The following is a 13,349-nucleotide window of genomic DNA, read 5'->3' as shown; positions in this document are numbered from 1 at the left end:
ATGGGAAGTCCACCACTACAGCCTGTGCCAGGAGCTGACAACCTTTTTTTGGTGGAAAAAATTTCCCAAATATCCAATCTACACCTTTCCTGGTAAAACTTGAAGCCATTTAGTCTTGTCCTAGGTCTTGATACTCAATGGGGGAGTTCAGCTTTTACAGCATCTTAAATCCTCCAGTGGCAACACATTGGTTGTGGGCCTTCCCCATCAGCTCTCCATGGCCAACCCAAGGTGCCTGAGGGAATGTTTCAAAGACTTTAGAGTAGAAAATAATGGTATTTTAATCACCTAAAATTATAATCTAAGTGCCTGACCACTTAAGGGCTGCCCAAGAGTTAAAGCATGTTTTTAAGTGCGTTATCCAAGCGCCTCTTAAACACTGACCAGCATGGAACGTCTTTAAGATCCTTCTCAAACTTTCTTTAGGTTTGACCCAGAGATTAATTTCCGAAAGCCCAAACCTGTGGCTGTGAGAATCTCTGTTTTATAAGCTGTCTGTTCCAGTTCCTCAGAGCTGAGTGACTGCTTTATTGGGACGACGTGTCAGTCCTGATTACATTTGCATGTTGGTTTAAACGTAACACTACATGCCAGAGCTTCCTAACTGGATGTGATGCAGCATCAAAGTGATGTTTCATGCTCTGGGAACTTTAAAAACTCATTGAAGGGAGAAAAGAGAGATGCCTATGGGAGAAGTGACAGAAGTTTGGGTTTGATTCTCCACGTATCAAGGTAAATGGCAAAACATATGTTGACTGAGTTTGGAAGCAAGATGGGCTCACAATGACTCTGACAAAGTGGGTGGTGCCTCAGGATTTGTCTCTCCTAAACTTCTGAGGACTGGGATGTCCTTCTACTGTTTTTCAGAACTGCCCGTTTCTTGTAAATACATAGTAGAATAATAACTCCTGGTGTTTTATTTATAGAAATGCTGGTGGAGGTATTTATTATAAATGAAATTAATTTTGAATTAGCCTTTTTTTCCGTTCAGGAATGATTTTTGCAAACAATGCTCTGCTCTTATTATTTACTGTATAACATGGAAGGACACAGCTTATGTCTCCTCTATCTCCCCTTGCCATTGTTCCTTCAAATCCTTCCAAGCAAGGACAGAATGTTATGCAGAAATTGCTCTAATATCCCTGAATCCACCTTATCTTCTCCAAACTCTTTTTTTTTGAAGGCCTGGAAGAGTCTGGGAAATTTATGGAGTGGTGGTAACACAGGCTGGGTGAAAGTCTGCTGCTAAATGTAGGCAGAGTGGGTTATTCCTCAAAACATCTTGGATCCTTTGCCAAAAAATGGGTACCCTACGCCTTCATTCTCAATCTCTGATGTGCAATAAACCCTTCAGATTTTCTATGAGCTTTGTAAATACAAAGCTTGTAAAACTATCCAACATTTTACCTTATAGAAAATCATGGAAAATTACATGGTCCCTCTGTTAGAGCTGAGTGGGCTGCAGTAAATAAGGTCTGGGGACATGGGAGAATACAAAACAACAGAATCTGATGATGCGTAAAGGGTCTTTAACTAAAATTTGTCAAATGCCATGAGAAAAAGTGGATCCACTCACTGGCAGGCCAGATGTGGAGAAAGAGAAGGTACAGAGAGGGGAAGACTCCAGCAGACTCCCTCTCACTAATTGTAAGTTATTTCATTCCTGATTTTGCTTTTCCTTTCTTTTTTCCTTTTATTTAGTTTTTTTCATTTTTCAACATCTGGTTGTTGTATTTAATTAGTGGACACTGTTCCCAAGATTCAAGGTAAATGTTTGACTTAATAAAACCCTATTTTTTTCTCTAATCTGGCAAAAATAGCACTTACTGTTTGAATTCCTGCTGGGATTCAAATATGAATCAAATTCAGAAATCAGTCTCTGCTACACCTCCCAGTTGGTTTTTTTTTGATCAGAACAAATGTTTTCATACTTTCTGTTGTAAATATCATGATTGGCTTTATGTTTTCCCACATAAAGGGGCCAAATTCTGGCTCATCATTACTGTGTCCATTAGATCATAATTTTGGAAAGCACATTTATTAACATCGAGCATTCAAGTGGAGCCATAGGATCACCCCTGGAATCAGCACTGGACTGAGAAGTTTGTGCAAAGAGGAAATTAAAGTGAAAGCTTTATATCCAGGTTTGGGTCAGAAGTTCGTGGTTGCCTCATTCTGGCAGATCAGCAGCATCCTCCAGGAATGAAAGGCATCACCGGAGTGAGAGTTTAAATCATGAGCTGTCCCGTTGGATTTCTGTGTGAGACAACTGAAGTGTTGTCAGGGACTCAGGGAGAGGATGGGGTTTGGAAAGGGAAGAGGAGAGTGGATTGGGATACCAGATCCCTGTGAAAAGTGTGTTTTTATCAGTGCAGGCTCTCCTCTGTCTTTGGGCGCTCCTTATTACCAAAGAAACTGCTGGTGATCATGGACTTTGTCTATCAAGAGGCTAATCTGTAACTAATGAGAGAACAAGGAATCGGGGATATTCCAGAAGTTACTGCTTGTGGATTCATGGAAATGTTGGCATATCCTAGAGAAGGACAAAGTCCCACCAAAGGATGGATGGCTCCTGGACCTTCATTCCCAGGAAAAACACTCATGGTGAAATGCATTGGAAAAGCCAACTCATGGTGAGATCTGTGCTGGGTGTGCCCACTGCCTGCTCCACCACAGTCTGAAACAGCACAGCGTGGAATCATCAGCATGGAAAAAACCTCCAAGTCCAACCTTCAGCCGAACAGCCCCATGGCCACTAAACCACATCCCAAACTGCCACATCCACTCATTTCTTGAGCACTTCCAGGGTTGGTGACCCCACCACCTCCCCGGGCAGCCTGTGCCAGTGCTGAGGCATATCGCAGACATCTTTCTATGAAAATCCTTTCCTTAGGATTTTTTCTTCCTGAGAAGCTGAGAGGCATCAGGAACAAAATGTAACCAATGGTTATCTGCTGCTGTGGAATGCAACAGGGGGATCTTTGATTGGCCCATCTTGGATGTTTATAATTAATGGCCAATCAGAGCCTAGCGGGCTCGGACTCTCTGTCTGAGCCACAAACCTTTGTTATTTATTCCATTCTATTTTTAGTTTAGCTAGCCATCTGATGAAACCTTTTCTTCTATTCTTTTAGTATAGTTTTAATGTAATATATATCATAAAATAATAAATCAGCCTTCTGAAACATGGAGCCAGATCCTCGCCTCTTCCCTCATCCTGGGACCCCTGTGAACATAGTCACAGGGGCACTGTTTCACTGGAAAACTTTTCTCCTCATGTCCGTCCTGAGCCTTCCCTGGTGCAGTCTGAGTTAATTTCACCTTGTTCTGTCCCTGGGAGGAGAGGCCAATCCCCACCTTGCCCAACATCCACCGTGCCCTGAGGTACAACCCCACGCGCGGGATTTGCACGTGTGCGTAAACACACACTTGATGTTTCTCTCTGTTCCCATCACATGTTTCATTCAATAGACTTATTAATCAACCATAAGAAATGAGTTAAGATGTTGAAACAGTCATGGCCTTTGTTCTGTGTCAGTTTTGTTGGCTTAGCTGACATATAGCTACAAGGCATGACGGATCAAAGTAATTAAAGTTCCAATCATTTACCTTTCTATGTTCAGTGTCAAGACAGCTCGCCTTCACCCCGGGTTCAGAGCATTTTCATATTTTTTTAACATGTTAGAGCTGTGCCATTTGCCTTGCTGTACTTAAGCATTTGACAGCATTTCCATTATAAAGTTTATATACGAAGGCTTGAGATTCCCTCTGGATTCCAACTTTGCACATAAAATTGCAGACCACAGGCAATCCAAAACCAATGTGGTACCAATCTGGTAGCTTGGGGACTTTTTTTGTTGTTTGGTTTTTTTTTGTTTCTTTGATTTTTTTTTTTTTTTTTGTTCATTTACTTTAAGGTAACATACGTTTTTACCATCAAAGAAAAAAAATTCCACTTTTGTTGCACTTAGTTTCAAGATACATTTTTGTGTTTATGAAATTTTAATGGGACTTATTTTTGTTCCTGTCATGAAATATGGTGGGCAATTAGTTCTTGTCTTTACTCCTCCTTCATACACACTAACTGATGGTAACTAAGAAATCCTATATGTCAGATGCAAAATCAAAATATTTCCATTTAAAAAACCTTTTTTTTACAGAAATTGCACCAGAAATATGGATAAAGAGGAAATATTGTGCAGGACACATCCCAGTCAATGTACCAAACAGGGATTTGAAACACTCTGCACTGACTCCATCCCTCCACCTGTGAGAGTCATCCTTCAGGCAATTTCAGGCTTGAAATTTGCAGAAATCTTTTTGCAAAAAGTAAGTAATAATTTTCGCTCTTAAAGCATACCTTGGATTGAAGAATCAGCTTTTGAGTTGTGCTTTTTTCCTATTCTTTTTAAGTTAATTTTTATAGAAAATCCCTTCAAGATGAAATTTAAATAGTCCACATAGGATTTCTCACAACTAATTTAATGCCATCTTCCAGTCAGAACAACTGGTTCAAGACTCCTCTCTTGCATCATTTGAAGCTCTGGAACATTAAACACTGTCTTGTGTTGTAGTTTGAATATCAGATTACTTAACTAGCAGTGAATATCTCTGCAACATATCTGCTCTACAAAGGGAGCACACATTTGGATGTTGCCTGAAATGCTAATATTTTACAGAAAATTATATATAAAGCCGTTCATTAACCAGCTATTTTTTCCTTTGTGTGACATTTTAAAAAAAAATTTGATTTCAAACTCCAGTTCAGCAACTAAACCAGTGATTTTATTTGAAGAGAAGGACTAAAGAGCTGGCATTAAAAACATTTAACTCTGGTTTTGCATTTTAAAAGTATGCTAATATCGTGAAGGATCAAATTGCCAGAATATTTTTATGAAATCAGATTTTTTTTTTCTCAAAGTTTAAAGAGTAAAGTTGGGTATAAATAGGCAGAAATCAATTAATTCTTTTGAACTGATTTGCAGATTTGAGTAAATTCCATGTCCCACAGAAGTTAATAGGAGTCCTTTTGCTTGGATTTAAATGCTGTCCAGGTATATTCTCCTGAATTTTGCACACCTTTATTGCATGTTCTAGTGCAGAAACTTCTCTTGTGGACCTCTACAATTTCTTCCAATATTTTCTTACAAGGGTGTGCATTTTTTGACTGCAGTGTTATGGTGTGTATGTACACGTATTTCAAGCAGGTTTGATATTTGAATGCATTCTTATTTTTAGGGCAGCCTATCATTACTCAGTAAAATAGGTTGTTAATTTGGTATAAAATAGAGGAAGTAAAATCCCCACATGGCTCCTTGGTTCAGGCTTCCTACCCAGTGAGTAATAGCAGAGCAACCTGATAGCAAGGTAGGTGTTTTGCATTTAAAAAGCCTCTAGTAAGGACATAAATAATAAGGGTACTTTTGTTATGCACAAGCAGAGCTGGAATTTGTCTGTATTTAAAGTGATCTTTGTGGCCTACTCTGATTTTCATGTTCTGTCACTGTGGAAAATTAATCCAGATGATGCATTGGTTAAATCTTTGCTAATAGAATAGATAATTTCAGGGTCACCAAGGTTGGAAAAGCCCTCCAAGACCATTGAGTCCAAGTTGTGCCCATCCCCACCTTGTCTCTAGCCCAGAGCACTGAGTGCCACCTCCAGAATTCCTTGGACACCTCTAGGGATGGGCACTGCAAACCTCCCTGGGCAGCCCCTTCCAAGGCCTGACCACCCTTTCCATGGAGAAATTCCTGCTGATGTTCAACCTAAACCTCACCTGGTGCAGTTTGAGGCCATTTCTCTCATCCTGTCCCTGTTCCTGGGCTGACCCCTCCTGTCAGGGACTTGTGGATGTCCCCCTTGAACCTCCTTTTCTCCAGCTCCTTCTCATGGGACTGATTCTCCAGACTCTTCACGACCCTCAGAAATAATGCATTCCTAATATCGCACCTTGCTAATGACTGACGTCAGCTGGGCATTTCAATCCTGAAAAAAATAAGTGAATGTATCAATAGGAAATAATTGGATGTATATATTTGGATATAACCAAATTGTACAACAATGAGAGATGAGGCAGAAAGGTCTGTGAACGTCAGGCCGAAGGAGAACTCACGGGAATATCTGTTCCCATTGTGACCCTGGCCTGCTGCCTGCCCTGGAGCAAGTTACATCAGGAGTCTGGATGTCAGTGGGATCACACTGTGCAAGATGTGTGTTGCCCTGATTTTTTAGGTTTTTCTGAGCCTTCTGATGTCTGCATTCTTGGAACGAACTTTCTCACGCACTTTATGTAAATAATTTATTGTTTTGGGTTCTTTTATGGAGGAGGGGAAATTTGATGGGCTGTTGGTTTGTTCAGTGTCATTGGAGAGGTAGGACTTGCCATCCTCCAATCCACTGGCATTTTTGGAAATCTGTAAATGTTGGAGTTAGAATTTAAATATTCTTTTTTACTTGGGAAAGCTGCATGTCCATTTCCTGTTATTTTGTCCCCTATAGTGAGAGACGTGGCTTCCTTGGAGAAGTGTTTTAAGACTGACAAATGAAAACCTACTACATAATGCACCATCAAATGTGATTATTATTGAGTTACCAGTAGTTACCATTATTGAGTTATTAACTTGGCAAAAATGTGTCTGGAGCAAAAAGGGCAGCCAGATAAAAGCAAATGCTGATAAAGTTCCTGTTCTTCCCTCTGTGTAGACATGGGATGGTGAAGGAAAGAAAATATTCGTGTGTTACCTGAGGCCAGCAAGAAATAGAAATGCTTTCCAAAATGAGAAGCCAGAAAACAAATGCAAGCAAAAAATTCCTAATCTTTTATATTTAACTAAGAACTCCTGAACTCCATTTAGACAGGTATATTCTTTCTTGGGGTGCATGAATTAATTTAAATTAATGTTATATGATCTATAAAAATATTGTTTCAGGTCTCTTGGCCTTTCCAAATGAAAATTGAACCTTCTAAATTCTTTCCCCATAACATAATAAACTTATTTTTAGTGTCAAGAATGTCTAGGAAAGAATGTTTTATCCACCTGTAAGAAAGTTTGATATTCAAACCTTGAAGAAAACACCGCAAAATATTCTATATGGCATCAGTATGCTCCAGTAAAATATAAACATTGCTAAAAAATTTTCAGTGATTTTGAAGACAGGAAATCTAGAAAATGAAAACAGCAGAAATAAATATCTGCTTCTAATCCTTAAGGATGAAAAATGTATCTTTGTAAGCAATAAAAACTTTTTAACTGTGCTATTCTTTCTTTTTTGATATAAACAATGAGTAAAAGAAAGTTGATATATTTAGATTAAGAGCATCTATACCTGTTTATTTTGAAAACGATGCAAAGCTGTCTTGAAAGACAGAGGTGGTTTCATAAATGGTGTTGTAAATGATGCCGTGAATTGCTTTCTTTTAATTCCAAGTGTTGTTTGAGGCTCCAATCTATCCTCCACCACAACTCCGCTGCAGTGAGTGAGGAGTGATTCACATATGTTGAGTGTTTTTATTAGGAATTTGTTTTGATTAGGGCTGCAGCTGATTCCTCAAGCCAACTGCCTTCATAAAGAAAAAAGCATTAACTGTGGGGATCAGATTGATTAGTGAACGCTCCTGTCTGGTAGCATAAGGAAAGGCATCAAGGAGGTGGCAAAGAAAGATGTGGATCAGCAATCAATGAGGAGGGAGCAAAAGAGAGGCCACTTAATACAGCCCTGCATCCAGGTAAGATCAACAGTACCTGTGTCAGTCTCAACAAATGTTTGATTAATTCTTTTTAAATGCCTGCAGTAACAGAGATTTCCAAACTTCCTTGTAATATCATTTCAGTCGGGAACTTTCCCAACAGTTCAGAAGTTTCCCCTGACTCCTTATTTTACCTTTCCTTTTTTCTGCAATTTTGTTTTCTCTTATATGCATAAGAGGGCACTCCAGTGGCATCAGAGATGCTTTTCATCATTTCTGAAAATTGTTACCACATCTTCTGGGTGAAACAGTTCCTCTCCCTGTCATTCATTCTTTTTCCACTAAGAGTGACCACAGAAGGTCTACAATGCAAAATTTCCTCCTCCTTGTAGAGATAGAGAAAGCTCAGGTTCATCCCTCATCTTATTCAGATTGTAGATGAAGCCCCAGGAGATCTCATGAAAGCAAAATCTCAACTTTACCTGAAAAAGTTACCTATGATTGTGTACTGGTTATGGTTAATATTGGTTAATTTGCAAATTTGAGGGTAAAACTGGTTTTAGAGTGTCTGTCTAGCGCAGCTGTGGCTGCCCCTGGATCCCTGGAAGTGTCCAAGGCCGGGTTGGATGGGGTTTGGAGCAACCTGGGACAGTGGAAGGTGTCCCTGCCCATGTGGACTGAGATGGGTTGTGAGGTCTCTTTTAACTCAAACCAGTCTGGAATTTTATGATTTCACGAAATAGTTTCAGTGGCATCCAGGAGTTGGATTACAGCTCATAGGTAATTTTTTACATAGATACAACCACTATTAAGTTTAGCTAAAGATAGTTGTCAGTCACTACTTTCTACTGAACTGCAAAAAAATTGCAGCCAAAAATGGCAGAGTGGAGCATTGCACTCAGCTCAATCGTTACAAACTTAAGTTCAGCATTTGTGTAGATCACAACTTACACCAATATTAACCTATTTAATTAATTGAAGATAAAAGCCAATGTTTATTGGCACAACTATTTTTCTATTTTTTAAACAAATAGCTTTTGGTTTCTTTAGGCTCTTTGTTTCTCACAGCCAGTTGTATATTAGTATGACAAGGCAACCCATGCCACTTTCCAGGTCTCACAGTGTTTTTCCTTCAGTTGTAAATTAAAAGTTTGAATATTCAGCTGCACATATGACCACGTGGAAATATTAACCACTGAAAATGTCTGTACGTTGCCAAAGGTGGAACTAACCCTGTGTGTGACACAATGTACAGGTAATAAAGACAGTAAATTACACTTTAAAAAAGCATATGTTTTGCAAGGTGAAATATTTCTGCAAATCTATAGCAGGTTTCACAGACAAGTGAAATTAATTTGGAATAATTTCACCGAAATTGGTGCAAGAGATTACTAATTATCTTTAGTTTAAAGGCTACTTTATGAAGGAGACAATCCTATCAAATCACACAATTTTTTTTAACAGGAGATGCCAAACTTGTCCAGGATAGAAATCTCTTACTTCCAGGACACCCTGTTGGTTTTCCCAGCTTTTACAGAGATGGGTTAACTTAGAGGGGTTTTAAAAGATTTTATTCCATTATCAGTCTCATAGAAGGGTGAGACACAAGAGATGTAAAACCCAACTCCATTCCATCAGAAGCCACTCTATTTCCTGGTTACAATCCCTTAGAAATGTTTTTCAGCCCATTCGCTTTTTTCAAACAATACTGCTAATATTTTTAACCCCAATCACCTATTTTTCAATTTTTTTCAATTTTTCCCCACGTGGTCCTGCTACAATGCATCTTCCACAGTTCTGATTCTCCAAAATATCTGGTCGTGGTTTGGAACTTGTTGAAACTTATTTCTGGTTCAATCTCTCTCTTACCAATGCCATCTCTATCCCATTCCTCCCCTAAATCAGCACACCTTATCTCAGAGTTTGCATACAAGGCTGTGTGAGCTTTCAGTCAGGTTTTGAGAATCCTTCACGAAATTATTTCCCACATCACCCCACACAATATTTCCTAAACGATCCATAAATAATTCTCTGGTGAAGAATTACGGGCAAAATCGACCCTGGTGGAAATCTCAGCTGTAGAAAAACCTCCTGCAAGGAAACCCGGGGTGGTTTTTGGAGGAGAGAATATTTTATTTTATTTTAAGAGGGAAAGCCAAAGGCTGTGCTCAGGTGTGGGATGACCAGGAGGAACTCCACTGGCAGATTCCCACGTTCCATCTCCCAAGGGATTCACTCACCCCTCCATGACCCCTGCATCCGTGGGATTCACAACAGCAGGAGCAGAAATCTCAGCTGCCCCATCCTCAGACATTCTCCTGGGAACCAATAGATCTTCCTCATGGAGACAGGACCCATTTTCAGATCATTGCACCAACCCCAAAGTTGACTTTTTTTTTTTTTAGCTCCCCTGCATGATCAGATTTTAATTAAGGCATAAATAAGACTCTTCTCCTCATTTTGAGAATGGCTTTTTTTTTTATTGGGTGTTTAAAGCTTTATTTATACAGCTACATTTCTGACCTGTACCTCAGCCCTAGACCTGGAGGACAATCAAATTGATTTTCAGCTAATTGCTTCTCTTTCATTTGTGGTGTTTCATTTCTAAACTGTCACAATGTTCTGTCATTTTTCTTGGGTTTTATTTATTTATTTAGTGAATTTATGCAAAGAGTAACCAATTCTTTATTCTTTAAAATTATTAAAGTTTACCTTCAGGATCAATGAACAAAATAAGTGCATATTCATTTTATTTGGAATTAGTCTCTTGCCATCCTTGACACAAACCTTGATGCTTTAATAATTTTCCCCTTGAAAATATACACATACACTTTCTATTTTAAATGCCATTTTATTTTGGGATGTAGCTTCCCTTGAATTATATTATTCACTAGAATGAAATGTATTTCTTAAGAAAAGAAAAATAATAAAAATAATTTTCTTAGAGGACTGATTATAGATTTTATTTTTACCAACAAATATATTGTTATAACTCAATTAAGAAGGATTAATATCCATAGTACTTAATCAAATATATTGTATATACAGCATATAAAATATATTGTGTATACAGTTGATAGAATATATTGCTTTTCTCCTGCTACATGTTAGGCCATATTTGGTGAACTCACATTTCAGGAAATCTGGATTCAGGAAAATTTCATTTCAAGGTATGATTCCCATTCCTTCATCTCTTTTGGCTTTCCATCTTATTTTCTTGAAATGATAAGGTAAAATATCTCTGAATGTTCTTCCTCATAAAAAAAATCTCTTATTAGTATAACACATATTTCTGATTTTTACATTTTAAGGGTTTTTGGAGGAAAAAATATTATTTTCAGTTCTTTAAAATATAGATGGAAAACTGTATTTATTTGGCAATATTGGCATTTCTGTTGTTGTTTTCCTTTTCCCAATACCATCCTATGTATTTCTACTTAATTTTAGTCAAGCACTTAACAAAGAACAGAGGGGAGAAGAAATATTTTTGGCTGAAGACATTGGAGTAAATCACAGCTCTTGTGAGAAAATGTCATGAGTATCTACGTAGAACAGACAGAACTCAGATTTTATGAGAGAGAGAGGGAGAAAAGTGCAAGGACTCAATTTATCTGCATCTGAATGATAAGGAACTGGCTGAACCCTTCTGGTATTGAAATCCAATCTTTTGGAGAGAGTATTTTTAATTTTTTTTAAGATAGTTCTTTGGTCACTAAACCATTTATTAATCTAATTCAAAAGGAATTAGAGAATTGCAGAGATAGTTTGTCCTGTACAGACCATAGGGCTCCCTAAATTAATTCCCACTCAAAAACAATGTTTATTTAAAAAAAACCTATAAGTTTGATTTGAACACGTGTTGATGGTAAACCCACAGCTCTGGTAAAATGCCACAAAAATTTTGTTGCTTTGGCTTTTAAAAAAACACAACTATTTTTACCACCACACCAGGCAGAAAACTTGTAGGTGTAAGAAAAAGAGTGTTTTTTTGCCTGGTGTGGAGGATTTGAGCTTTCCAGAAACACCTTGAGTTAACAGGGTGCTGTACACAACCCCTCATTCTTATTCTGTATGGGTGAGTCTTTGTTCCCTGCGTTTGCCATGGGCGTCCTGGTGCTTCAACTTTATCTCTGACATATCTCTGAGAGTGTGTTCTTTTGCTGGCAGGTTTGAAAAAACACAAACTAACCACCAACAGCCCACAAACCAAAAGCAGAAACTCCTCTAACATGTGTATCCCCTCAGCTGTTTGAACAAAAGTCTATGAATTACATTTTAATGCTCATTAAGAGTTTTGCCAGCTTCAGGTCTGTGGCATCTTTTTAGATTAAATATTATTTGCTCATTTAATTAATACACTACTCTAAAAACCATTAGGAAATAAGTTGGCTTTTCTCTTCTTTCTAGATGCTACAAATGCTCATAATTTTCTCCTCAGGTTTCTCCTTTTGGCTCTCTTTGAAGTGGGTGGAATGGTTTTAATGTTGACCCAAACTGAATTGGTTACAGGAGATAAGAAAAACATTTTAATATAAATAGTGCATAGACGGAGATGATAAAGACAATTTCAGGCATATAGAAAAGGCAGACAAGGAAACTGAAATCAAGCAATTTCTGCGTGAGCTTGGTAGATGACTGATTTCACACGCTTTTCAGCAGAGGAACGTGGATGTTCATGAAAACTTGATCAAGAGCCATATCCAAAAGAGCATTTGCATATCTGAAGTAGAGTGTACAAAGATTTTTAAAGGCCTACATCCAAGATTGCCATCCAAAACTGCCTTTGTTCAGACACACTCAAGGCTGGGAGCACTGCTGAACTTGGGGGGAAAGGGAATTCTCTGTGAGGAGCTGCTGACCCGTCCCAGCCAGCTGTAGGGACCGTGTCCCATGGGGACAGCTGTGCCTGGCACTTGTCACACAGAACAGCTCCTAATTACCTCCAGAAGGGAAAATCGCCAGAGAAATGAGACAGTGAGCGTGCTGCTCCCCACCTGAACCGCCGCAACTCCTGAGGAGGGGAGGAAATGTGGTTTTATATGATATCTTCTATGTATTAAGGCTCTAAGAGGCTGCACTCAGCAATTATTGATGAGCAGGAGCAAGGAAAGCAGGCTCCAGAAGCTGAGGGGTTTGAGTGAAGCCGGCTCAAAGGAAGTAAGTGCTGCTTTGTCTGGGGAAGCAGTGGAGCGAGGAGGTTGTGTTCAATAAAACATTGGGTGCTGAGGATGGGAGACACGGAATTGAAGCACTGAAGGGTTCAGATTAGATGGGAATTAGCTGCTGTTAGGAGTGCAAGTTTTGAAAGCAATGTAGAAATGATCTGTTCGCAGCTGACGCAGTCTGAAAGTTGATTTTCAGCCTTATTAATCATCTCATTGGAGGTTTTGATGAGGACTAGGTGGGATGGAGCTGGGATTTGTGACTGATCATAGGTTAATGTAAACAGCAAACTGTGGTGGGTTTTTTTTTTTTTTTTTTTTTTTCTGGAAATAATCTAGCTTTTTCCAGGTTTTTGATCTTTAGGAAGCTCACAAATCATACAGATCCAAAGCCACCATTCATTTGGCTTAATCCTGTGCTGGGCATCCCCTGGAATCAGGCAGCCCTGGATCCTAGAGACCCAAAGCATTCCAGTGTGCCTTTCCCCATGGAAAGT

The sequence above is a fragment of the Melospiza georgiana genome, chromosome 7 (genome assembly GCF_028018845.1).
Source record: "Melospiza georgiana isolate bMelGeo1 chromosome 7, bMelGeo1.pri, whole genome shotgun sequence".
Taxonomy (NCBI): Eukaryota; Metazoa; Chordata; class Aves; order Passeriformes; family Passerellidae; genus Melospiza; species Melospiza georgiana.
The sequence above is the reverse complement of the archived record's forward strand: the minus strand, read 5'-3'. Positions refer to the sequence as shown.